Source organism: Pan paniscus, chromosome 7, assembly GCF_029289425.2.
Source record: "Pan paniscus chromosome 7, NHGRI_mPanPan1-v2.0_pri, whole genome shotgun sequence".
Classification (NCBI taxonomy): domain Eukaryota; kingdom Metazoa; phylum Chordata; class Mammalia; order Primates; family Hominidae; genus Pan; species Pan paniscus.
In genome coordinates this window covers 139,108,185-139,134,654 of record NC_073256.2, presented here as the reverse complement: position 1 = coordinate 139,134,654, position 26,470 = coordinate 139,108,185, and the positions used below count along the sequence as shown (strand labels likewise).

The window sequence follows — 26,470 nt, the reverse complement described above, 5'->3', positions numbered from 1 at the left end:
AAAGAAAATCAATCCCAAAAGAATTTACACGGAATTGTCCATTTATGTAATGTTTACGAGCAAAACTAATCTAAACTAATGATATTAGAGGTCAGGATATGAATTACCCTGAGAGAAGACAGTGACTAAATGGGGGTGTGGGCATGTCTTCTGGGGTATAGGTGATGTTGTTTCTTGAGCTCAGAATTGTTTGCATGAGTATATTCATGCTGTAAACATTTATCATGCTCTAGACTTTTGATGTGTGAATATTTCTGTATATATGTCATACTTCAATAAAAAGTTTGATTTTCTAATTCTTCTTTTTACACAGCTTCTCTATTGCCAGAAAACTCTTAATATAACTGTGAAATACATTTTGATTTCTTTTTAGGTTCATACTTGAAGTTTCTTTGCTCCAATTCAGCATTAAAAATTCTTAGAGATTCTCTGCACCACATTGATGTAGGTATGAGTTTGGCTCTGCGATCGCTATTGAGCCACTTTAAAATTGTTCCCCAAGGTCTCTCTCTTATCTCTTTCCAACTCCCTCAGAAAACCGTTAGTGACGTTGGAATCTAGGCAGTTGCACAACCCTTTTAGTGTCAGTCTTGGAATGAAGACTTTATGCATCACTAGCTGTGTGCATGTATAGTGAGGTAAAATTAATATCCTCTGTGTTGTTTAGTCTATATTTCATTGGCTGGCTGCCTAGAATGACTAAGGAAACTGCCTGTAAAGTTACCCCTTCCCCTCAAAAGAAAAAAGAAAAGGCAAACTCTGGAATTATTTTTACCAAAGGGAAAATTAATAAATGACTTAAAAAAATAAACTAAAAGGAGAAAAGGGAGTCCTCATGCTCGTAGATTCCTTTTTTCTCAAAAGGAAAAGTACTTCATTCAGGCATAGTTGTAGTCAAGCCAAATTGTCACCACGCTCTGGTGATTTACAAATTGAGGGATGATATTCACAGGCAGTGCTCGTCTCACTTCAAATCTTAATGCAAAGTTAATTGTATATCCTGCGTTATGTTCTACAGCATTTCAAGTGATATTGATGACACTAATAATATTATGTAAGGCAATTCTCTGAAAATCCATGAATACACCTTTTAATTAATCTGACCTTTGGAAGGGCTATGGTCCTATTATATACTGTAAAATAGCTCCGTGTAAATTAAGCTGTGCCTGTGTGTGTGTGTGTGTGTGTGTGTGTGTGTGTGCGCGCGCGCGCGCGCGCAGCTACTGTACACATACTCAATTACTAAATGTCAGGGAAAAGATTAAAATGTATTTTCCTCATAAACTGTTTCCAGTCATTGCAGTGCCTGAGAAGAAATGATTCCCTTTTCTGCTGACCTCCCATATAGTTTCCAGAGACCTAAATTTTCTTCTTTTGGGAGGTTACATTTTGTATCTTGTGTACACTACAGCTTTAAAGAGAAAAGAAGCCTCCTTGATGTTTGGAAGAACGCTATACATGTTTTATTGTTTTATATCCTCTGATTATTGGCAGCAGTTTTGTTTGAGGTTTCTACTGTCCTCCTTTATCCATCAGATGCTTAGGGACACCTTTAACTGATGCAGCAAGCTTCAAATCTTAGCATGAGCTGTTTCAAAGAAGGTGCAATTTAGGAAGCATAGAGCTTAAAGAAAGAAGGTACATTACTGGAATTAGAAGTACAACAAGGAAAAATACATGTTTGTTATTTCACATGGAATGACATTTAGGTCTGCAATCTTCAATGCTGGAATGAGATATTTTGTTCAGACTGAACCTAAACATGTCAGACATTAAATACAATTTCCCTGCTCACTGAGACTAGATATACATGTAGGCTCTAGGAAACCATAACAAGCTGTTGCCTTTCTCTCTTGAGGTAGCCCTCCTGACTTCGCAGGCTGACTTCCCATGCTTATCTGATGGTTTACTCATATGTTCCCAATACTGGAAACACTTTGTTCCCTGCTGGTGTTTCCCCTTCTGGCTCTCCAGATGGTTTTTGATCTTATGTCTTGAAGGATCTCTCTTTTTCTTCTCTCTCCAGTGACCAATCTACAACTCAAGGGCAGATTGTTTTGTCCTTCCCTCCATTTAGAAACTCTTCACCGGCCTGCTGCCTCCTCAGTTTCTTGCAGTCTAGTCCTGCTTTGTGGGCTTTCAAGACTTACTGAGCAGCAATAGTGTAACAATGTGAGTTCTGATGCCAGCTGCCTGCATTCAAATCCTGGTCCTCTGCTTACTAAGACGGCAACTTCAGACAAGTTCCTTAACATCTCTTTGCCTAAATTTGTTCATCTATAAAATGAAGCTAATAATATCATATATCTGGAATTTCTGAATGGACTCAATGAAATAATACATGCAAAAGACTTAGAATGATGTTGTGTATATAGCAAATAGTCAGTGAATATTGCCCTTTACCATTTGATCACCTTGGTCAATAATCCAAGAGCACCTAAGCTTATAATATTTTGAACTCTGTCAGTATAATCAAGTCTAGTATGTAATATAGAGCATATGTTTATCCAAGAACAGTACAAATAACTTCAGGAATATTAAAGACTAACGATATAGAAAGTACATTTGGCAGGAACCATAATGACCAAAGTCTAAGAGTAGGAGGAGAGGGTAGCAAGAGAAATGGTGATCCTGACTGCTTTCTATCCTCTCCAATATCATCGTTCTAGCAGGAGACGGTGGCTCATGCCTGTAATCCCAGCACTTTGGGAGGCCGAGGTGGGAGGATCACTTGAGCTCAGGACTTGGAGACCAGCCTGGGCAACATAGTGAGATTTCATTCCTAGTAAAAATCAAAAAAATTAGCTTGGCATGGTGGCACACACCTGCAGTCCCTAGCTACTCACAGGCTGAGGTGGGAGGACTGCCTGAGCCTTTGAGGTCCAGGCTGCAGTGTACCATGACTGGGTCATTGCACTCCGGCCTGGGCAAAAGAGGAAGACCTGACTACTCTGTGACACAGTTATCTTATATATATGTGAAATAAAAATAATAAAATAATGTTATTATTCTGAGAATGATATCTAATAACTCAAAAGAAATACTCATGGCCTACATACCCCGATTCTTTTCTTAAAATATACTGTAAATATTTATTAAATTTTACTGTGCCATGTCTTGTGTGAGGGACTTAAGGTACTCAAGGGACTCAGAGTCTAGTAGCAGAGACACATGCCCTACTTTCCTACCCAATTTAATTCCAAATATAGTGTGATAGAGACTTATAGAAAAGTATGGAGGCTGGGCGTGGTGGCTCATGCCTGTAATCCCAGCACTTTGGGAGGCTGGGGCAGGCAGATCACTTGAGATCAGGAGTTCAAGACCAACCTGACCAACATGGTGAAACCCCGTTTCTACTAAAAATACAAAAAATTAGCTGGGCATGGTGGTGGGTGCCTGTAGTCCCAGCTATCTGGGAGGCTGAGGCAGGAGAATTGCTTGAACCTGGGAGGTGGAGGTTGTAATGAGTTGAGATTGCACCACTGAACTCCAGCCTGGGCCACAAAGTGAAACTCTATCTCAAAACAAAACAAAAAGGTATGGAGCAATAGAGAGTTAGGGAAGAATTTTTTATTCATACAAATTTATGACGTACATGTGCAATTTTGTTAAATGCGTAGGTTTTTTTCTTCTTTTTTTTTTTTTTTTTGAGACGAGTCTTGCTCTGTCACCAGGCTGTAGTGCAGTGGCGCGATCTCGGCTCACTGCAACCTCCGCCTCCCGGTTCAAGCGATTCTCCTGCCTCAGCCTCCCGAGCAGCTGAGATTACAGGCAGGTACTACCACACCCAGCTAATTTTTGTATTTTTAGTAGAGACGGGGTTTCACCGTGTTGGCCAGGATGGTCTCCATCTCTTGACCTTGTGATCACCTGCCTTAGCCTCCCAAAATGCTGGGATTACAGGCGTGAGCCACTGGCGCCTGGCCATGTGTAGATTTTCATGGCGGTCAAGGCTTTTAGGGAATCCATCACCAAGTAATGTACATAGTACTAACTAATTTCTCATCATCCTCCCTCCTTCCGCCCCCTCACCCTTCAAAGTCTCCATTATCTGTCATTCAACTCTCTGCACAAATGTGAACACATTTTATGGCACCCACTTATGGGTGAGAACATGCAATATTTGTCTTTCTGTGTCTGGCTTGTTTCATTTAAGTTAATAACCTCAATTTCCATCCATGTTGATGAAAAAGACATGATTTTGTTCTTTCTTATGGCCGAATAATATTCCATGGATATATATGCCACATTTTCTATATCCATTCATCTGTTGATGAACATTTAGGTTGATTCCATATCGTTTCTATTGTGAAGAGTGTTGTGATAAACATATGAGTGTAGGTATTATTTCGATGCATTGATTTCTTTTCCTTTGGGTAGATACCCAGTAGTGGGATTACTAGAATGAATGGTACTTCTATTTTTAGTTCTTTGAGAAACCTCTATATGGTTGTTCAGAGGAGCTGTACTAATTTACATGTCCACCAACAGTGTATTAGAGTTTTCTTTTCTCTATATTTTCACCATCATCTGTTATTTTTTGTCCTTTTGATAACAGACATTTTGACTGGGGTAAGATGATATTCCATTGTGGTTTTCACTTACATTTCTCTGATGATTAGGGATGCTGAGCATATTTCATATGACTGTTGACCATTTGTAGGTCTTCTTTTGGAAAGAGTCTATTCGTGTCCTTTGCCCGATTTTTAATGGGTTTATTATTATGATTTGTTGTTGCTGCTGTTGAATTGTGTAAGTTCTTTTATATTCTGGATATTAGTTCCCTGTTAGACAAATAGTTTGCAAATACTTTCTCCTATTCAGCAAGTTGTCTCCTCACTCTGTTAATTATTTCTTTTGTGGTGCAGCAGCTTTTAGTTTAATGTAGCCCCATTTGACTATTTTTTTTTTCTGTTGCCTATGCTTTTGAAGTCTTAGTCATAAATGCTTTGCCTAGCCCATAGTCTACAAGGCTTTTCCCTAGGTTTTCTTCTCATACATATAGTTTCAGGTTTTACATTTAAGTCTTTAATTCATCTTGGGTTGATTTTTGCATATGGTGAGAGATAGGGGTCTAGTTTCATTCATCTGCATATAGCTATTCAAATTTCCCAGCATAATTTATTGAAGAAGATTTCCTTTCCCCAGTATATGTTATTATCAGCTTTGTCGAAGATCAGTTGGCTGTAAATATGTGGCTTGATTTCTGAGTTTTCTATTGTGTTCCATTGATCTATATGTCTATGTTTATAACAGTACCATGCTTTTTTGTTACGTTAGCCTTGTAATATAATTTAAAGTCAAGTAATGTGAGGCCTCCAGCTGTGTTCTTTTTGTTCAGGATTGCTTTGGCTGATCAAGCTCTTTTTTGGTTCCATATGAATTTCAGAATTTTTTTCTAATTCTTTGAAAAATGATATTGGTATTTTGATAGGGATTGCATTTAATCTGTAGGGCAGTATGGTTATTTATTTACTTTTGAAGAACGAGTCTCACTCTGTCACCCAGGCTGGAGTGCAGTGATGCGATCTTGGCTCACTGCAACCTCTGCCTCCCGGGTTCAAGCAATTCTACTGCCTCAGCCTCCCGAGTAGCTGGGATTACAGGCACATGCCACCAGGCCCGGCTAATTTTTGTATTTTTAGTAGTGACGCAGTTTCACCATGTTGGCCAGGCTGGTCTTAAACTCCTGACTTCAGGTGATCTGCCTGCCTCAGCCTTCCAAAGTGCTGGGATTATAGGCATGAGCCACCATGACTGGCCAGTAGGGTCATTTTAACGTTATTTCCAATCCATGAGCAAAGGATGTTTTTCCATTTTTTTGTGTCATATATTATCTCTTTAATCATTTTTATAGGTTTTTTTTGTAGAGATCTTTCATGGTTGTTTACTCCTAGGTATTTTTTGTAGATATTATAAACGTGATTGCCTTCTTGATTTCTTTCTAGCTATGTTGTTACTGGTATATACACACACTACTGATTTTTGTACATTGATTTTGTATTCTGCAACTTTACTGAATTCATTTTGCAAACCAAAAAGTTATTTGGTGAAGACTTTAGGTTTTTCTAGATATAAGATCATATCATCAACAAAGAAGAAGAATTTGACTTCCCCTTTTACAATCTGGATGCCATTTATTTCTTTCTCTTACGTGATTGCTCTGGCTAGGACTTTTAGCACTATGTTGAATAGGAGTGGTGAAAGCGACCATCTTTGTCTTTTTTCAGTCCATAGAGAAAATGCGTTCAACTTTTCCCCAATCAGTATGATGTTAGTGGTGGGGTTGTTTTACATTACCTGTATTATTTTGAGATATGTTTCTTCTATGCCTAGTTTGCTAAGGGTTTTTATCACGAGGAGATGTTGAATTTTATCAAATTATTTTTCTGAATCTATTGACATGATCATATGGTTATTGTCCTTGATTCTGTTTATGTGAAGTGTCACATTTATTGACTTATGTGTGTTAAGCCATCCTTGCTTCCCTGGTATAAAACCTCATTGACCATAGTATATATGTTTTTTTTGATGTGCTGTTGACAGGATTGCTATTTTGTTGAGGATTTTTACATCTATGGTCATCAGAGATAAAATAGTTTCTTTTCTTCTTGTGTTCCTGTCTGGTTTAGGTATCAGGGTGATACTGGCATCATAGCACAAGTTAGGAAAAGTTTCCTCCTCCCGGACATTCTGGAAAAGTTTTAGGAGGACTGGTATTACTTCTTCTTTGTACATTTGGTAGAATTTGGCTGTAAATCTATCTGAACCTGAGATTTTCTATGTTGAGAGATTTTTTATTACTGATTAAATCTCTCTGTTCATTATTGATCTGTTCAGGTTTTCTATTTCCTCCTGATTCAATCTTGGGAGGTAGTATGCTTCCAAGAGTTTATCCTCTAGGTTTTCTGGTTTGTGAGCATAGAGTTGTTCATAAGATCTTTTGTGTTTCTGTGGTAGGAGTTGTAACATCTCCTTTTTCATTTCTGATTTTGTTTACTTTGATCTGTTCTCTTCTTTACTTGGTTAGTTTAGCTAGCAGTTTATCTATTTTGTTTATTTTTTGAAGAACCAACTTTTCTTTTTGTTGATCCCTTGTACTGTTTTTGTTGTTGTTGCCTCTATCTAGTTCTGTTCTGATCATTATTTCACTTCTGCTAATTTTGGGTTTGGTTTGTTCCTTGAGGTGCATCATTAGATGGTTAGTTTTTTATTTTTATTTTACTTTAAGTTCTGGGATACATGTGCAAAATGTGCTGGTTTGTTATATAGGTATATAGATGGTTAGTTTTTAATCTTTCTACATTTTTGATGTAGGCATTTAATGTTATAAACTTCTTTCTTAGCACTGTTTTTGCTGTATCCCAGAAGTTTTGTTTGTTGTGTTTCCATTTCTGTTTGTTTCCAATTAAAAAAAAAATTCATCTAAATCTCTTTGTAGGTCCAATAGTCATTCAGGAGCATGTTGTTTACTTTCCAGGTATTTCTATAGTTTCCAATGTTCCTCTGGGTATTCTTAGTGTTTTCATGTTGTGATCAGAGAAGATACTTGATATGGTTTTGGTTTTTTACATTTGTTGAGACTTATTTTGTGGCTTCAGATACGGTCTGTCTTAGAAAATGTTCCATGTGCTGATGAAAATAATGTATATTATGCACTTTTTGGGTAGAATGGTGTATGTTTGTTAGATCCATTTTGTCTAAAGCCCAGTTTAAAACCAATGTTTCTTTGCTAATTTTCTGTCTATATGAACTGTCTCATGCTGTAAATGGGGTGTTGAAATACTATTTTGTATTGATGTCTCTCTCTCTCTTCAGTTCTAGTAATACTTGTTTTATGAATCTGAGTGCTTCAGTGTTGGATGCATATATATTTAGAATTATTATAGCCTTTAGCTGAATTGATATTTTTATCATTATATAATGACTCTTTTTTTTTTTTTAACTTAAAGTCTGTTTTATCTGATATAAGCTTGTCCTGCTCACTTTTGGTCTCCATTTGCATGAAATATATTTTTCACCCCTTTACTTTCAGTCTAAAAGTGTCCCTATCGGTAAGATGAGTTTTGTAAGCAGCATAGAGTGGAATTATGTTTTTTTTTAATTTTGTTCAGCCAATTTATATATTTTAAGTGGAGCACTTAATCCGTTTATGTGCAAGGCTATTATTACTATGAGAGGTTTTGTTCCTTTCATATTGTTAATCATTTTCTATTTGTCTTATAAATTATTTCTTTTTCTCTTACAGTTTGTAATTGTGGTTTCAAATTCTGTAGTGGTGCCATTTGATGACTTTCTTTTCCTTCTTTGTGTGATTGTTTTACCAGTGAGTTTTATACTTTCATGTGTTTACATGATGATAAATGTCCTTTTGATTCCAAGCTTAGGACTACCTTGAGCATTTCTTTAGAGATGCTCTAGTGGTGACTAATTTCCTCAGCATTTGCTTATTTGGGACTTTATTTCTCCTTCACTTATGAAGGTTAATCTCACTGGATATCATATTCCTTACTGCCAGTATTTTCTTTCAGCATGTTTAATATATCATCCCATTCTCTTCTGGCCTATAGGGTTTCTGCTGAGAATGATGGAGTTTCCTTTGTAGTTACTAGCTGCTTTTCTTTTGCTGTTTTTAGAGTTAACTCTTTCATTTTAACTTTAGACAGTCTAATTTTAAAATGCTGTGGTAAAGTCCTTTTTGCACAGTTCCTGGATATCTAAATCTCTTTCTAGACTTGGTAAGGTTTTATCTATCATTTATTAAATTGCTTTTCTAAATTTTTTATCTTTCTTCAGGTTGGGATAGTGATACTTCATAAATTCAGTCATTCTATGTTGTTTCAGATGCCTCAAAGTCTCTGTTCATTCTTTTTATTCATTTTTCTTTATTTTTGTGTAACTAGGTTATTTCAAAAAACCTGTCTTCAACTTCTAAAATTATTTCTTCCACTTGATCTAGTCTATTGTGGAAGCTTTCTAATGTATTTTGTATTTCCGTCAATGCATTATTTAGTGTCAGCGTTTCTGTTTCAGTTGTGGAATGCTCAGGACCCTGGATTTTGTGCTTTGTCTCCTAGTGGGAGCAAAGCCAGATGGAGCCAGCCTGGGTAGGCTTGTGCTCAGACCTCCCAATGGTGATTGCCTGTACCAGCGATAACAGACAAGGGAAGGACGATCATCAGGTACTTGGCAGAAAGCTCAGGTGAGGGGTGACAGTTGCTACACTGAAGTCCTAGCAAGGGGAAAGTGGGGCCATCCCCAGTGGCCACAGTCTAGAGCAGTATGTGGGATATATGAATCTCTCTCATGTCCTGGTCCTGATGGGGCTTGCTCCTCAGTCCTGGCTGTTGCAACAGACCTGATTAACCATCAGACCCCACAGTCCATCACTAGATCGCAACTCAGCCCTCGGCCATAGGAGCCCCTGCCCAGCTAGAGATCAAGCTTCCATGGCATCTGGAATCCTGCTGAAGTCTCAGGGGTGGGACCCACTTCCCAGCGTCTGGTGGCTGCTGCCCACACCACAGTTCTGGCTGCAGAAGTTCACTCTGCCCTTGTGCCCAGTTCTATAAGCAGTAGTCCAAGTTTCCCTAATGCCTAGTACCAGTACTGTTAGATCACAGGACAGTGCACAGTCTGTTAAAAATTTACAATAGAAAATGGTGTCTTGCTACAGCTGCTTAGGTTTCATAAAGGGAGTGGGACCTAAGGTATGTTCCCTCCCTAGGGCGGTTCCTTCTCATAGTCTCCCAGCAGCTCCCTTAGTTTTAGGATTTGGGAGGGCCAAGATGCTCTCCCACGGCCTGGACTGCACAATCCTCCAGTGGGAATGTGGACCACTGAAAGACTCTCACTCACCCTCTCCCCAGATTAGAGAGTCACTCCCAACTCCTAGTTGTTTTTGGCCAAGCAGGCTGCCTGTTTTCCTTCTCCTTCCTCATTTTTGGTGTTTCCTGTTGCTTTTCTGTTGCATTTCTTTGTCCCTCTTGGATAATGTATTCAAAGTGTGATTGTCTACACACTATTTTGGTTGTTCTAAGTGGATGAGATGTGCTTGAAATGCCTCTCGTCAGCCATCTTGACCTCTATTCCTGACAACACTCATTCACCATCAGACTATAACTTTTTAATAATCAGTAGGATCTGTCTCTTCCCTTTACTCTTAGTATTACCATCATTATTCCGGTCACAGGGATTGCGTTAGGGATGAGAAAGTTCCAAGCCATGCTAATGAGTTTAAATTCTGAAAATTTCTAAATAATTTTTGGAATAGAGGCAGCCAGTTTTCCATTGTGATAGGGAAATGCCTCTCACCATTTTGTTCCATATCTGAGGACAAGGGAGAGACTGTCTTCAAAAGAAGTCAACTGAGTCAAGTCAAGATAGGAAGGGAGAAACAGAATCCTAATAACATCACTCGAGTTTCTCAATCTAGCCATCACGAAGAAAACCCTAGGTGAAATTTGCCAGTACATAAACAAGAAATTTTTCTTTTCTTAAATAATTTTGAATTGGGTTTTCTGTCTCAAAGAGGGCTGCCTAATACAGAGACCTACTGATAAAAACAAAACAAAACAAAAACCTCTCCTTGCTTGATCTCTAAGCTTAGTTATTCTCTCTCTCTCTCTTTCCTCTCTCTGTGTCTCTCTCTCTCCCTGAAGTTTGTAGGATTCCTGTAGTAGCAAAACCCCTTTCCTGTTCTGTGACTTTGCTGATTTTTTCTCAGTTACTTTCCATCGCTAATACATAACTATGCCATCTTCTCTTGCCTATCTGCAGGTCTAGGGTATGAAAGCATTGGTGGACGATGCAGGAAGTGAGGATGTGGCAGACAGTCTCTGCTCTAAATCAGATACATACTTCTTATTAGTGCATTAATCACTTTGAGCATCTTACTGCTCACTTATCAATTATAATCACCTAGTTTGTTTCTCTTCTCTATGCTATCACCTGCCTATTCATAGAAGCTTGAGTAGGGTGTGTGAAGTAGTAAGATACAGACAATAAGGATTATAGTGGCCAATACCCTAAGTTGTAATATGTGAATGTTTTATAATGACACCTGGTATACAGATACGTCAAAGTGGCCATAATATGTTCCGAATCCTAAAACGAAGTGAAAACAAAACAAAACAAATAAACAGAAGTAGCAACTCGATCACAAGAATTAGAATTTAATGCTCTGAAGAAATGATACGTTTTGAAAAATGAGTAAGGAAGGGTCTTTCAGAACAAGGATATCCAAATAGATTTTGTTATATTTTTTCTACATCACAGTAGCTGCTTTAATTCTTACTTTAAACTAGGTAATCTAGAACAAGTCTCTGAGCATCAATTCAACATATCTTCTAACATGCTTCTACAGAGTTAGCACACAACATTGCACTTAGAAGGCTATAAATCGATATGTTTAATTAGTATATACTTTCATGAGTGAACATATGAATGGATGCTTATGATGTTTATTGTCTCCTGAAAAGTTATATACTCTCTCTCATTTTGTTTTCAATGATTCACAAGGTCCTTTTTTTTTTTTTTTTTTTTTTTTTACCAAGTTTTCCTAATCACAACTATCCAATGTGCCAAGAGAATACCTGACCCACTATTCTGATTTAATTTCTTTTTATGATGCAGATATTTATCCAGAGATTTTCTGGTCAAAAGTCACAACTTTATCATAAAGCTGATATGTGTATATCTGTCCATTCTCTAGCTGTAGTTCATTTTATAAAGATTATGCACACATATAAGTGATAAAACATGGCATATAGTTCTGATTTCATTGTTGCATATCAAGAAGTACATGGCACTCTGGGGCTGGGCGCGGCGGCTCACACCTGTAATCCCAGCACTTTGGGAGGCCGAGGCGGGTGGATCACGAGGTCAGGAGATCGAGACCATCCTGGCTAACATGGTGAAACCCCGTCTTTACTAAAAACACAAAAAATTAGCCGGGCATAGTGGCGGGTGACTTTAGTCCCAGCTACTCGGGAGGCTGAGGCAGGAGAATGGCGTGAACCTGAGAGGCAGAGCTTGCAGTGAGCCGAGATTGCGCCACTGCACTCCAGCCTGGGTGACAGAGCAAGACTCCGTCTCAAAAAAATAAAAAATAAAAAGAAGTACATGACACTCTGACATTACATACAAACAGCAACAACAACAACAACGATTCTTGGCCCCCTCTACCACTAGACATATAAAAGGTATATGAGAAGTGATTTGCTAAATTTTGATCAAAATTAACTTTAACAGAATATGACATAATACCAAATAGGATATCATCTATCATTTTCTACATTACTCAAATATGCTACTTCCTTTTTCACTTAGAAAATTAAAGAAATATAATTTCTGTCTTTTCTTATATTTGTATGCCCTTCTCCTCTGTCGTCCAGCCCTAATTTGCTAAAGTGTACAAAATATAACTTACCTCTTTGTCCAAAATATGCTTACTATAAAAATAACAGCCAAGAGTCAAGATGCTTTTAGTGCCTATTTAATTCAGTGTCTATATTTTAAAGAGATTGGAATGGATTTTTAAAAAACAAAAACAAGTTGTTTAATATGCTCAAATTGGTTTTTGTTCCACTTTATTGTATAATATAATCTCGATCCTAATCTATTGTATCATTAAATGTACAACACTGAGCAAATCAATTTGTTTCTGAGATTCTCAATTCCCCCATCTAATAAATGAAGAATTTCTAAAAATGTCCTACTAGCTATATCTCTCTCTGACCCTGAAATTTAGAAAAAAAAAGTACTGTTTTTTTAAAAAATGGTAATTTAACTATATCCTTTGACCCTAGTTAATTCCACTAATTTGAGAAATCAATCTAGCCTGAAGTAATAATCCAAATGAAAGCAAGAACTTGGCTGGGCACGCTGGCTCACGCCTGTAATCCCAGCACTTTGGAAGGCCGAGGCGGGCGGATCACGAGGTCAGGAGATCGAGACCATCCTGGCTAACATGGTGAAATCCCGTCTCTACTAAAAGTACAAAAAATTAGCTGGCGTGGTGGTGGGCACCTGTAGTACCAGCTACTCGGGAGGCTGAGGCAGAATGGCGTGAACCCGGGAGGCAGAGCTTGCAGTGAGCCGAGATCGCGCCACTGCACTCCAGCCTGGGCAACAGAGCAAGACTCCATCTCAAAAAAAAAAAAAAAAAGAAAGCAAGCAAGAACTTACATGCACACAGATGTTTACCATATTGTTCTTTATAAAACCCCAAAAGAAGGAGGAAGTAAATATTTGAGGACAGGAGAATGGTTAATTGAATTAGGTGGCATCCTCAACAGAATATTTTACAGCTGTAAATGATATTTAAGAAACAACATACATTTTCTTATATTAATTGAGAAAAGCAGACTTTCATATTGTGTGTATTCTATGGTTTCATTGATGTGAAAATGTATATACATGCGGAAAACGGCTTGAAGGAATGATAGAGTTTATTCTATTTTATTAGAATGATGAGAAATATTTTTTAATAGTCCAGATCTTTTGTGATATTATTTTCATATAAAAAATTAGTTCCCAGTTTTTCTTCAAGGGGGATACTGTTTCCCTTTCTGAGAAGATAATCGATGACCCTCCAAGACTTGAGAGGAGTGACCTGAGTTTAGGAGATAGTAGAACCCACCTAGATCATGGTGAGTACTCTTGAGAAATCTGAATATGCAAATTAACTTGGTAATGGCTTTTGAATCTCTCTAGCTGATATTAGAAATGGAAAGAAGATATAATCCAAGCTCACAAGTTTACAGTTTGGAAGGGGAGACAGTTACACAATTAGCAAATCACACTATGGGCCATAAAATAAGAACTAAATTAGAGATGCATACATCACGCTGTAAGAGCATAGAAATTTAAGAAGTGGTGGGGAGATTCTTTACAGAGAAGGGAGAATATGAAGGAATTATAGATAATACTGAAAAAAATTGGAGTGGAGTATGGGAAGGGCTTTATAGACAGAAGGAGTAGCACAAAGAAAGAAAAGGAGACTGAAACTGTCTTTATAGTATAAAACAATCAATAGTCCTGTGACTGCTCTAAGGAACCAAAAGGGAGAACCTAACTGTTAGCTAGACAAGAGTCTATTTGTGATAAGCCTTGTAATGTCATATTAATTTAAAGTTTAGGCAATGAGTAGCCACAGACATTTTGAAAACCATGGACAGATCCCAGGAATTCAAGGTTGTTTAATATTTGAAAAACAATCAATGCAAAACCTTATTTATACAATACAGAACAAAAACCACGTGATCATGTCAATAGACATAGAAAAGACATTTAACAGAGTCTAACATCCTTTTATGATTTTAAAAAACATTCAGAAAACTAGAAATAGAAGAAAAAAATTTTAAATCTCATGAAGGACATGTAGGTTACTATTACACTTAATGAGAAAAGGTTGAAACTCTTCCCCTACAATCAGGAACAAGACATTGAAATCTGCCCTAGCTACTTCTCTTCAACATTGTGTGGTGGGTCTAGCTGTAGAAATTAGGTAAGTAAAAGCAATACACAGCATCCCAAATGAAAGAAAGAAAGAAAACTATCTCTATTTGAATATGACTTGATCTTGTATATAGAATATTCTAAAGAATCCACTAAAAAATTACTCAAACTCATGAACTCATAATCAGAAAGGTTGTAGTATATAAAATCAATATACAATAATTACCTGTATTTCTCTGTGCTACCAATGAACAATACAAAATGAAATTAAAGAAAAAATTCTTTCATAATAGCATAAAAAATGATTAGGAAAAGACCTTAACAAAGTAGTGTAAGACTTGTATACTTAAAGCAACAAAACATTGTGTTGCAAGAAACTTTTAAATAAATGGAAAGACATCCTATGTTTATGTATTGTAACATTTAATATTGAAAATATAGAAATACTCAACAAGTTTATTTACAAATTTAACACAATCCCTATCAAAATCCCAGCTGGATTTTTTCAGAAATTGATAAACTGACCCTAAAATGTTTCTGGAAATCCAAAGAACCCAGACTAGCCAAAACCATGCTTACTAAGAAGGTCAAATTGAAGGACTCACACTTCCCAATTTCAAAATTTACTACAAAGCTATACTAATCAAGAATAGTGGTAATGGCACAAGAATAGCTATTTAAATAGAATGAATTAAAAGTCTACAAAAAAAGAAAAACACCACCACTTCACATTTGGTTACATTTTTGTTAGTTGACTTTTAACAATGGGTTATAAGATAATTCAATGGGAAACAAAGTCTTTGCAACAAATGGTGCTGGGACACCTGTATATCCACATGCAAAAGAATGGAGGAGAGCCTCTATGCCACACGTACACAAGAATTAATGTTGATTATGGATTTAATGTAAAAGCCAAAAATTATTAAACTTTAGAAGCCACCTTAGGAGTAAAATCTTTATGACCTTGGGTTTGGCAATATATTTTTGCATGCTACACCAAAAACATTAGCAACAAAAGAAAAATTAGATATATTTGGTTAAAACAAAAATTTTGTGTTGCACACTGAAACATCATGATAGTGAAAAGACAACAAACGAAATGGGAGAAAACACTGGCAAAGCATATATTTGATGAGGAACTTGTATCCAGAATGTATAAATGACTTGTAACCCAGTAATAAAATGACAAGTAGCCCAATTCTTAAAAGTTGGCAAAGGATCTGAATAGACATATCTCTAAAGAAGATATACAAATAAGCAACACATGCATGAAAAAATGCTCAACATCATTAATCTTTACATAATCCAAACCACAATGAGTTGAGTTACTTTTCCACATTCGTTGAGATGCCTCTAATCAAAAAGACAGATTAATATTAGAAAAGATATGAAGAAATTGGCCAGGCGCGGTGGCTCACACCTGTAATCCCAGCACTTTGGGAGGCCAAAGTGGGTGGCTCACGAGATCAGGAGATTGAGACCATCCTGGCTAACATGGTGAAACCCCTTCTCTACTAATGATAGAAAAAAATTAGCCGGGCGTGGTGGTGGGCGCATGTAGTCCCAGCTACTCAGGAGGCTGAGGCAGGAGAATGGCATGAACCTGGGAGGCGGAGCTTGCAGTGAGCCAAGATCGCGGCCACTGCACTCCAGCCTGGGCAATAGAGCGAGACTCCGTCTCAAAAAAAACAAAAAAACAAAAACAAACAAAAAAAAGATATGAAGAAATTAGAACCCTACTTTGCAGATGGAAATATAAAATGGTGCAGCTGCTTTGAAAAACAGCATTATTTTTGGTTTCTCAAAAGATTGAACATAAACTTCCCAGATAGCCCTGCAATTTCATTGCTATGTATTTACCCAAAAGAACAGCTGCTTCCCAAAAAACCTGTACATGAATGTTCATAGTAGTATTATTCAAATAGTCAAAAACTGAAAACAACCCAAATGTTCAACTGATGAATGAATAAATAAAAGGTGGTATATGCAAGGCAGGGGACGGTGGCTCACACCTGTAATCCCAGCACTTTGGGAGGCCAAGGTGGACAGATCACTTGAGCTCGTAAGTTTGAGACCATCCTGGGTTACATGGCGAAACCCTGTCCCTAAAAAAAATACTAAAATTAGCCTGGCATGGTGTTGCACACCTGTAGTCCCAGCTACTTGGGAGGCTGCGGGGATGGCTTGAGCCCAGGAGGCAGAGGTTGCAGTGAGCTGATATCATGCCACTGCACTCCAGCCTGGGCAATAGAGCCAGACCTTGTCTAAAAAAAAAAAAAAAAAAAAAGGTGGCAGATACATACAATGAAATATACTTAGCAATAAAAAGTAATAAAGAATTGATACATGTTATAACATAGATGAATTCTGAAAACATGCTAAGTGAAAAATCAGTCACAAATGACTCATAATTGTATAATTCAATTTATATGAAATGTCCAGAATGGGAAAATCTACATAAAGTGAAGCAAATTAGTTTCCTAGGGCTGAAGGGAGGGAAGATTATGAAGGAGGGAGGCAGGGAGGAGGAAACTGCTAATGGGTATACAGCTTTTTTTAGGGGTGACAAAAATATTCGAAATTTAGATTGTGGTAGATGCTGCACCATCCTGTGAATATACTAAAGACTATTGAAAGTGTCCAGGGAATTGGATACTTTAAATGGGTTCTTTACATGGTATGTGAATTATACTTTAAGAAAGGTGTAATTTTTGTAATTTAATATATCAAATCATTCTGGAACTTAAATTCCATAAGGTATTCCTTTTATTTTTATTTTTAGACAGAATCTCACTCTGTCGCCCAGGCTGGAGTGCAGTGGCATGATCTCAGCTCACTGCAACCTCCACTTCCCAGGTACAAACGATTCTCATGCCTCAGCCTCCCAAGTAGCTGGGATTACAGGCACGCACCACTACGCCCGGTTAATTCTTTGTATTTGTAGTAGAGATGGGGTTTTGCCATGTTGTCCAGGCTTGTCTTGAACTCCTGAGGTCAGGCAATCCGCCCACCTCAGCCTCCCAAAGTGCTAGGAATACAGGTGTGAGCAACTGCGCCTGGCCTCCATAAGGTATTCTTTAAAGCAATACAACAATCTTTAATGCCCATTTTATAAGGTGAGATATTACATGTTTTGCAATTATGCAAACTTAAAATGAAAATGTCTAGGTGTCAGTTTAGAAATCTATGAAGGGATAAAAAAGCTTTTCCAAAATTCTTTTGTAGGTCGTGCCAGCAAATCCGTGTGAATGCCACTGGATTAAAAGAAGGAAGTTTAGTTGAATGGTTACTACCCTCATTCACAGGAGCAGTTATCAGCACTTCCATTGAGGCAATGGCAGTGGGAAAAGGAAGGCAAATATTTATTCACCCATCCATAAACTCATAAAAGTAGGTAATCAAGACATGCTTATTAAATAAACCTTGGAAGAAACAATGTCTGAAGCACTCCGCAGTATATGGCTTATTATCCTACACAGAATATTGCCATAGGACAAGTTATTTCATGTTTAGAGCAGAAATGAAATGTGTACATTTTCACAAAATCCTAGATTTTCTTTTTAGTTTTTAACTTTCCCTCCTGCCTTAGCAATATTTCACTTTGTTCCCTAACAAGTTGTAAAGCAGACTGTTTAAAGATGGTTGTTACCTTATAGGTAGGATGTGGATGAGGAAAAAAAAATGGGTCTCAAAGGAAAGGGACTAGATGATGGTTTTACTCAGATTATTTTTAGATTGAATGTGTCAGTTCTCAAATATTGGAGACCCTGTAAGGAGAAAATTTATTTTAGAAGGGAGTGGAAGAGAGCCTTGCTATTATGACCTCTCTTGTTAGTCATGGGTAAACTCAAGGAATTTCTGACTACCTAGGGCCTACCACTCCAATTGTAAGTCAGTGACAAAGCTCTGTTCTTCAAGAAAGCATATCAGGGGGACTTTGTTTAGGAAGTGAATCATCCCAGGGAATAGAGGTGTGAATATTGCTTTCTTAATGTGCAAGTAGGCTTGGCAAATCTGTCACTGAAGCTCTGGTATACTGCATGTCTGCTTATTTATGCTTATGACTAGCAATGCTAAGTTTTATCATTCAATCATTCACAAGGAGAGCTTAGTAGTTATTTGCATTAATGACAGGAAACATGTTATTTTAGTCAGAACGTGTGGTAAAGACTAGGATGAATTCCTGTCCCATTCTCCTAATCCCTTGCTACAGGTTTCTAAAATCCCATCATTAGAGAGCTATCCCTTTGGGCCAGGCTCCGTGGCTCATGCCTGTACTCCAAGCACTTTGAGAGGCTGAGGTGAGTGGAGCATTTGAGGTCAGGAGTTCAAGACCAGCCTGGCCAACATGGTGAAACCCTGTCTCTATTAAAAATACAAAGATTAGCCGGGTGGTAGTGATGCTCACCTGTAGTCCCAGCTATTTGGGAAGCTGAAGCAGGAGAACTGCTTGAGCCTGGGAGGTGGAGGTTGCAGTGAGCTGAGATCATGCCATTGCACTCCAGTCTAGGTGACAGAATGAGACCCTGTCTCGAAAAAAAAAAAAAAAGCGCCATCCATTCATGTTTAAGAATAATTAGCCCCACTCCTAGCTTCAGCTTTACAAAGCCCTTGGGAGCCATTAATTCATTAGGCATCCCATAATCATTAACACTCTATGATACTAATCAATTAATCAACTACAGACTCCTATTACTGACCACCAAGCATAAAGTTTAATCCTCATTCCTGCCTACAAAGAGTTTACAGTGTAACTGCAGAGAATAAATTACATAGAAAGCTATTGCTATAAAAATTCCTTTATGAGAGTAAAATACATAGGGCAAATATTAAAAGCTAGACTACCTAGAGACATGCTTTATCGATTCTTCCCTCTCTCATGAATTATCAGTTATTGTTTCTGTCTAGAAATATTTTTCTCATCTAAACAAATAACAAAAACCACCATCTTCCAGGATACTGCAGTCTCCTGAAGCACCACTTTGTTGTGATTTTATAGTATAAAATTTATAGAAAATGTAGTCTATAATTCCCCTCAATCCACTTTTTCTAAAATTCACTCTAGTCAGATGATACAGCCCCCACCACGTTACCAAAATACCCAATGATCTGCACTGCCTTAAACCTAATCAATGATGATGTATTTAGCCTATTTGATTTATCAGTAGGCTTTGGATTAATGGTCACTCTCCCCTCTTTGAAATATTTTTCTAGCACAGCTTTTTAGGAAACCACACTTTCTTGGTTTTCCTAACTCAGTAACTGTACTTGGTTTTCTTTTTTTAGGTCCTCCTTATCTTGCAGATCTCTAAACACTGAATGCTGAAGGCTTAATCCTATCACTATTTCTGTTCTTTCTGCATCCATTTCTGGAGGATCCCATCCAATTTCATGACTTTCACTGCCATTTTTTGCTAACAACTTCCAAATTTATATGTCCCACTCAGTATGTTCAGAAGCAAACTCTAGGTCTTCTTTCCTAAACCTGTCCTAACCATCCTTTCTCTTGCTCAGGATAAATACCTTAAAGTCCTACTTGACTCATCTTGTCCTCTCGTATCCCACATCTGCTTTTCAATAAATCTGAATTGAACTACAGATTCAGGACAATCTCTTTCAAAATATTTCTAAGGTATTTTCTGGGATTGGCAAGTTGATTTTAAATTATTTATGAAAATGTAAAAGTTTAAGGGTAGCCAAGATTCTCAAAGAAGAAGAAAAATGTGAGGAGAATTTTCTACCAAATATTGATTGTGATGGTTTATTTTATATCAGCTTGGCTTGGCTATGGTGCCCAGATGATCGGTCAAAGAAACACTAGTCTCGATATTGTTGTGAAGGTATTTTCTTAGATATTATTAACATTTACATTTGTAGACTTTCAATAAAGCAGATTATTCTCCATAATGTTTGTAAACCTCATCTAATCAGTTGAAGGCCTTAAGTTAAAAGGACTGAGGACTCCTAAGGAAGAAGAAATTCTGCCTTCAGACTGCCTTCCTACTTGAGAACTGCCACATCAGCTCTTCCCAGGATCTTGAATCTCTAGCCTGCCAGCCTGCCCTGCATATTTTAAACTTGCCAGCCCTCACAATTTCTTAAAATCTCTTGATAGATAGATATTTACACACACACACACACACACACACACACACAGTTGCTTCTAGTTCTCTGGAAAACTCTAACTAATACACAAGACTTATTATAAAACTATGATATTTAAGATTGTGTGGTATTAGCACAGATAATTGTAAATAAACAATATCAAGTAGAATAGATAGTTCAAAAGTAAACTCATACATGTAGGGATAGTAAATATATGACAGAGATGAAATTATGGAACCATTGGAAAGAAAAAGCTTTTTAGTAAGTATGCTGGAGCAAGTTTAAACTCATATGACTGAAAATGACATTGAATCCCCATCTCATCCAATCAAAAAATCAATTTTCAATTTAACTGAAATCAATTTAGTCAATGTTCATAACTTATTGCCAAATATAAAAGGCAATCCTGTAAAACTTTTAGAAGGAAATATGGAAGACTATCTTTACCATCTTGGTGTAGAAAATTATTTCACAAAAAATTATCGAAAGACTTTTATTGAAGGATAAAAGAATGATAAAGTTTATTACGTTAAAATTAAGGGTCTCAATCATCATAAACTCCATTTTTAAAAGGGAAGAAATGGTCAGGCACAGTGGTTTACTCATTTACTCATTTACTCCTGTAATTCCAGCACTCTGGAAGGCCAAGGCAGAAGGATGGCTTGAGCCTGGGAATTTGAGACCAGACTGTGCAACATAGGGAGACTCTAGTTCTACTAAAAATAAATAAATAAATAAAATGAAATGAAATAAAAATGAGCTGGGAATGGTGGCACACACCTGTAGTCCCAGCTACTCCAGAGCCCGAGGTGGGAGGTTTGCTTGAGCCCAGGAGGTGGAGGCTGTGGAAAGCCATGTTTGCACGATTGCACTGCAGCCTGGGTGACAGAGTAAGACTCTGTCTCAAAAAAAGAAAGAAAAGCAAAAAAGGTTAGGGCACTCATGAGTTAAAGACTTTTGGTGAAAGTGCTACTACCCTGGCTGCAGAACAAGTGCATAACCCAGAGGCAAAGGGCTCTGCGCTGCTGAGCCTGCTCTTGTTTTTTCTGAGCTTCCCGAGTGGGGACCCAGGATCTTTCTCTCCCTGGCTGCTGCTGCCACTGGAGTCACCACCGTGGTGGCACTGCCTCTGCAGGGCCACCTTCACCTCTGTTGCTTGCACCTATTCTTTCACCACTGTTTGCTTTGCCACCGCCACTACTGTAAGAGTAGTAGCCAGAAACCAGAATAAAGAAGAGAATTTATTTCCTCCTTCTGACTTTCAATCTTTTTCCGGTGCTTCCCAGAAAGAGCACTTTGAAAATACAGCTTACAGGATCCAAACTTCCCTAAAATACATAGCAGAGTACAGAATAAAGGGAATCAAGCTAAGAGCAAATTAATAAATAATTGGCATACTCTCTTAAAGCAAGTTCTTATCATTCTTTATTCCTCAAATTTCAACTGATTCCTTGACCCTGCCTCTGAGCCACTGTTGGTGCAGTTTCTTCCTTTTAGGAGTCCTTAGCCTTCTGCCTGTGAATTCCTACGATCCAGTATACCCTTCAAGTCCCCGTTCAGATAATGTTTTGGACATAACACGGTCCTCCCAATTTTGAAGATTATCTTTCCTGGCCCTGTTCACCCACTACACGTTCAGAGTGAACTCCTGTACGTGCTAATTTAATACATAAATCTTCACAAAGAGGACTAAAAAAATAAGGCCTATTCTTTTAATGAGATTGAAGTCCCAGCTGGGTGTGGTGGTTCATACCTGCAATCTTAGCACTTTGGGAGGCCCAGGCAGGTGAATTGCCTCAGCTCAGGGGTTTGAGACCAGCCTGGGCAACATGGTAAAACCCCGCCTCTACTAAAAATACAAAAAATTAGCTGGGCATGGTGGTGCAGCTACTGGGGAGACTGAGGCATGAGAATTGTTTGAAACCAGGAGGTGGAGGTTGCCGTGAGCCAAGATCATGCCACTGCCCTGCAGCCTGGGCGAAAGAGTGAGAGTTTGTCTGAAAATAAATAAATGAATAAATAAATGTAAAAATAAAGTCCCTCTATATGGAGAATTAGAAAACCAAATAAGCAAATACAGTGTGTTAAGTTTTATGTCAGACATATGAGTTATGATTAGGTTTGGCCATGTGAATGGAAAATAAATCTCAGGATCTCAAAATCACTAAATGAAGGGGAAAAGTCAAGCTGGGACCTGCTTAAGGCAAACCTGCCTCCCATTCTGTGCCTAAAAAAGATAGCCACGTACCTGTCTCACAATTTGCCCACAAGGAGACAGAGGACAGACAGAACTCAAAGTCATCCCTAGGCTCACTGAGATAAATGCATATCTGATTGCTTCCTTTAGAAAAGCTAATCAAACCTGCCTCCCATTCTGTGCCTAAAAAAGATAGCCACGTACCTGTCTCACAATTTGCCCATAAGGAGACAGAGGACAGACAGAACTCAAAGTCATCCCTAGGCTCACTGAGATAAATGCATATCTGATTGCTTCCTTTAGAAAAGCTAATCAGAAACTCAGAAGAATGCAACTATTTGTCATTCATTTACCTGTGACCTGGAAGCCCTCTCCCCGCTTCGAGTTGTCTTGCCTTTCCAGACAGAACCAATTACATTTTACCCATACTGATTGATGTCTCATATCTCCCTAAAATGTATAAAACCAAGCTGTGCCCCAACCATGTTGGGCACATGTCATCAGGACCACCTGAAGCTCTGTCATGGGCCCATCCTTAACCCTGGCAAAATAAACTTCCTAAACTGATTGAGACCTGTCAGATATTTGGGGTTCACAGCTGCACTTAAAAGAAAACCCAACATAACTTATAAAATATATAAATACATTTCTCTCTCATGTAAAAATTATTGCCAGTAGAATAGTTCTGGTCTGATAGGGCATCTCCACTAAGTTCTCAGGAATCCATAACACAGGCTGTTAAGGTGTTTAGTCCCATAGGAAATGGAAGATAGAAGCTAAGAGTCAAAGCATCACAGAGCTATGACGGACTTCAGATTTCTAATCCAACATTCGGTGTTACAGATGATGACATTCCTGTTTTTCTGCTCTGATATCCTCAATACATGGCTTCCATGCTCAAGGTCATCTCATAGACCAAGCTATAGTAGCTCGTGGATACCCAGCCAACACATCTTACAGGATAGGCCATTACAAGGAGGAACACAAAAGGGGAAGTCCTCCTCACTGAGTCAGGTCCCTTTGGTAGCTCCCATACAGTACTTACACTCACATTTTACTGGCCAAAAATTAGTCACATGGTCACATGTAGTTGCAAAAGATACTGGGAAATATATTATTGTAGTATGTACAAAGTTACCCCAAATAAAATTGAAGTTCTGGTTCTAAAAAGAAGGGAAGAATGGATACCCATTGGCAACAGGCATTCTTGGCCACAAGCACAGTATTATGGGGTCAAAAACTCACATTTGGGAAGCCAGAGAAGGATTCCAAGAGGAAATGACTTCTGCACTCATCCTAGTTCACCCTGATTGAGAATTACATGTATACATGTCTGTCTTCCCCACAACACTGTGAGCCCTGAGAGCAGGCACTCTGTCCTCTTCATATCTATAACCTCTCAGAGGGGAGCTTTTTACAGAACAGAGCCTCAATTTATTTTTGATGAACTGAGATGAAGGCGATGAAGTTTTTGAAGAGGAAGAGGAGAAGGTGTGTCAGCATTGCTAAAACTCTTACTGTCTTTTATCTTCAGGGAAAAAAATGCCTCAGGTTTCATATCACAAAGGGAGCTTACAAAAATAACTCTTTGAAACATTTGTAACCTTGTAACAATCAAAATGTCTTCTTACTAATGGCTGATCCACTTTTTACTCATCTCAATGAGCAAAAGTCCTTCCTCCCCTACTGTAACCCTAATCTCCACCCCAGCAGTCCTAACTTAGCATGGAGCCTTAAAGAAAAGCCAAATTCAAACTCAGGTTAAATCACAGGCTTTATATAGGTAGAAATAGTGACTCAGGTTTGCAGAAACCATGACTTGCCATCCTTTCACAGAACACAGCTCTTGGAATAGGTATGACTATAAAACCGACATTTGGACACAGGTCATTACAATAACTGATTCCCAGATGAATCACATTAACTATTTCCAGATTTATGGGGTTATCTAAAGTTGAAAATGGCAACCACTACTTAAAAGAGTTCAAAACCCAAACTAAGACAAGTCCTGACAACAGAGGGAAATTTAAGAGCAGCTGCTAACAGACCTTCTCTTATTTCATCCCATTTCTTTTAGCTGGTTTGAGATTATGCACAAAAAGAATATCTTTGTGAGATGACTACTGATTTATCCAGAAATGAAATCTAAGCTCTAACAGCTAGTTAACTTCCTATTTTGTTTCATTTTCTATGACTAAGAAATGATTCTCTATACAGATGTTAATTATAGCAAAGCTGATGGAAACTTGGCTGCCATGTTCAGACGCTGACCAAGCCTGGATCTGGCTAGAGACCTGGTTCAGTTTGAACCCTAGATTATATCTTGACTCTCTGAAATGCCTCTTCCCACTTTCCAATTCCGAGACAGCTTGATAGAGGCATGCCACAGCTGCTTCAACTCCGACATTTTTGCATTATCAGTTGAGTGTGGAGGAGAGAAAGCAGACTGAACTCCTTCAGATTCTGCTTGGTAGATGTGGAGTCAGGGTGGAATGTGGATTTCTGAGGATCCCTAAAACGTGTTCTTAAGTGCTTTTCAACAAACGAGCTTCTTGGAGCTTTTTCTTATCTCTTGGGAATAAGAGATAATTTTTTCTATTATATTTCCGGTTTTCAAATGTGATGATTTGTGAGGAAGCTACAAAGCCACAAAGTCCAACTTACTGTTTAGGACAGTGGAACTATCAAACAGGACAAACTGATAAGCTCACAAAGTCAGGTAACCTAAAGATAACTAGGAGTTGCTCATTCATCTCTTCAGCATGAGAAACACTTTAAGCACATCTTGAGGGAGGAAAGAGACAAGCTGCCCTTAAGAACAGAAGATGCTCTTTTCTTTAGGTAGGTCTCCAAAAATCACCAGCCCAGAACCTAAAATCCATAACACCTAGGCTATTGAGGTGTTTAGTCCTGTAGGAAACAGAAGATAGAAGCTAAGAGTCAAACCATCACAGAGCTGTGATGGATTTTAGATTTCTAATCCAACATCCTTGTGTTACAGATCATTAAATCAAAACACAGAGAAATGTTTAGAATCTAGTCCCAATACAAATCACTAATGGAGAAGGATAGAGATCCAACACCAATTTCAGTACCTCAGGAAACCCAGCTATTTCTTGCCACTTTTAGCATAAACAAGGCTGCATGTCAACTGACGCACAATTTATCTGCTTTTGACTGGAATCACATCAGCTCAGTGTGGTCCATTGGTTTCTCATGGTAAGATGAAATAAGAATCAGATGACTATAAGATGGTCTAATGGAAAAAAAAATATGAGTTTAATCTTGGCTCTATTAACCCTTAGCAAATTGGGCAAGCCACATAAAGTCTCTGAGCCACAGCTTTTTCATCTACAAAACAGAAGATGATTCTCACCTGAATTGAAAGGATTCCAGGTGAGGTATGAAAAGAAGTCAACATAGCGTTTTGCCCTGTTTGTGCTCAACAAATAGTAATTATTGTTGTTGTTAAGTACCAGAAAGACAAATTGCAAAATTGAAGTTGACAGGGTAACTCGCTGAATCCTTTCTCTACAGATTGCCAACTTTACAGAGAAACTGTTTTTTCCGTTTTTGAAGAAACCCTAGCTTGTCTACCTGGGAGCTCTTATTCAAGCCTTCACTTAAGCTCTTGAATCCTCCAACGAAGTGCTGCTCAAACCTTCTTGTCCCAAATTACACTGTGTTCTTGGATACACTTGTATCCCA

At 38.1% G+C, this 26,470-nt stretch overlaps 2 long non-coding RNA genes across 2 annotated transcripts in view; one reads left to right on the top strand and one right to left on the bottom strand.

Annotated features, from left to right (window-relative positions):
* LOC134731001 (uncharacterized) overlaps positions 1-19,525 on the bottom strand; it is a 212,142-nt gene extending 192,617 nt beyond the window's left edge. The window contains exon 1 of the long non-coding RNA XR_010113018.1: positions 18,869-19,525. This is a non-coding gene — a long non-coding RNA (uncharacterized LOC134731001). The remainder of the gene's footprint in view (positions 1-18,868) is intronic.
* Positions 440-26,470, top strand: LOC130541773 (uncharacterized). The gene is made up of 5 exons (XR_008955891.1): positions 440-638; positions 2,027-2,172; positions 13,534-13,652; positions 17,686-17,850; positions 26,300-26,470. It is a non-coding gene; the product is annotated as an uncharacterized LOC130541773 (long non-coding RNA).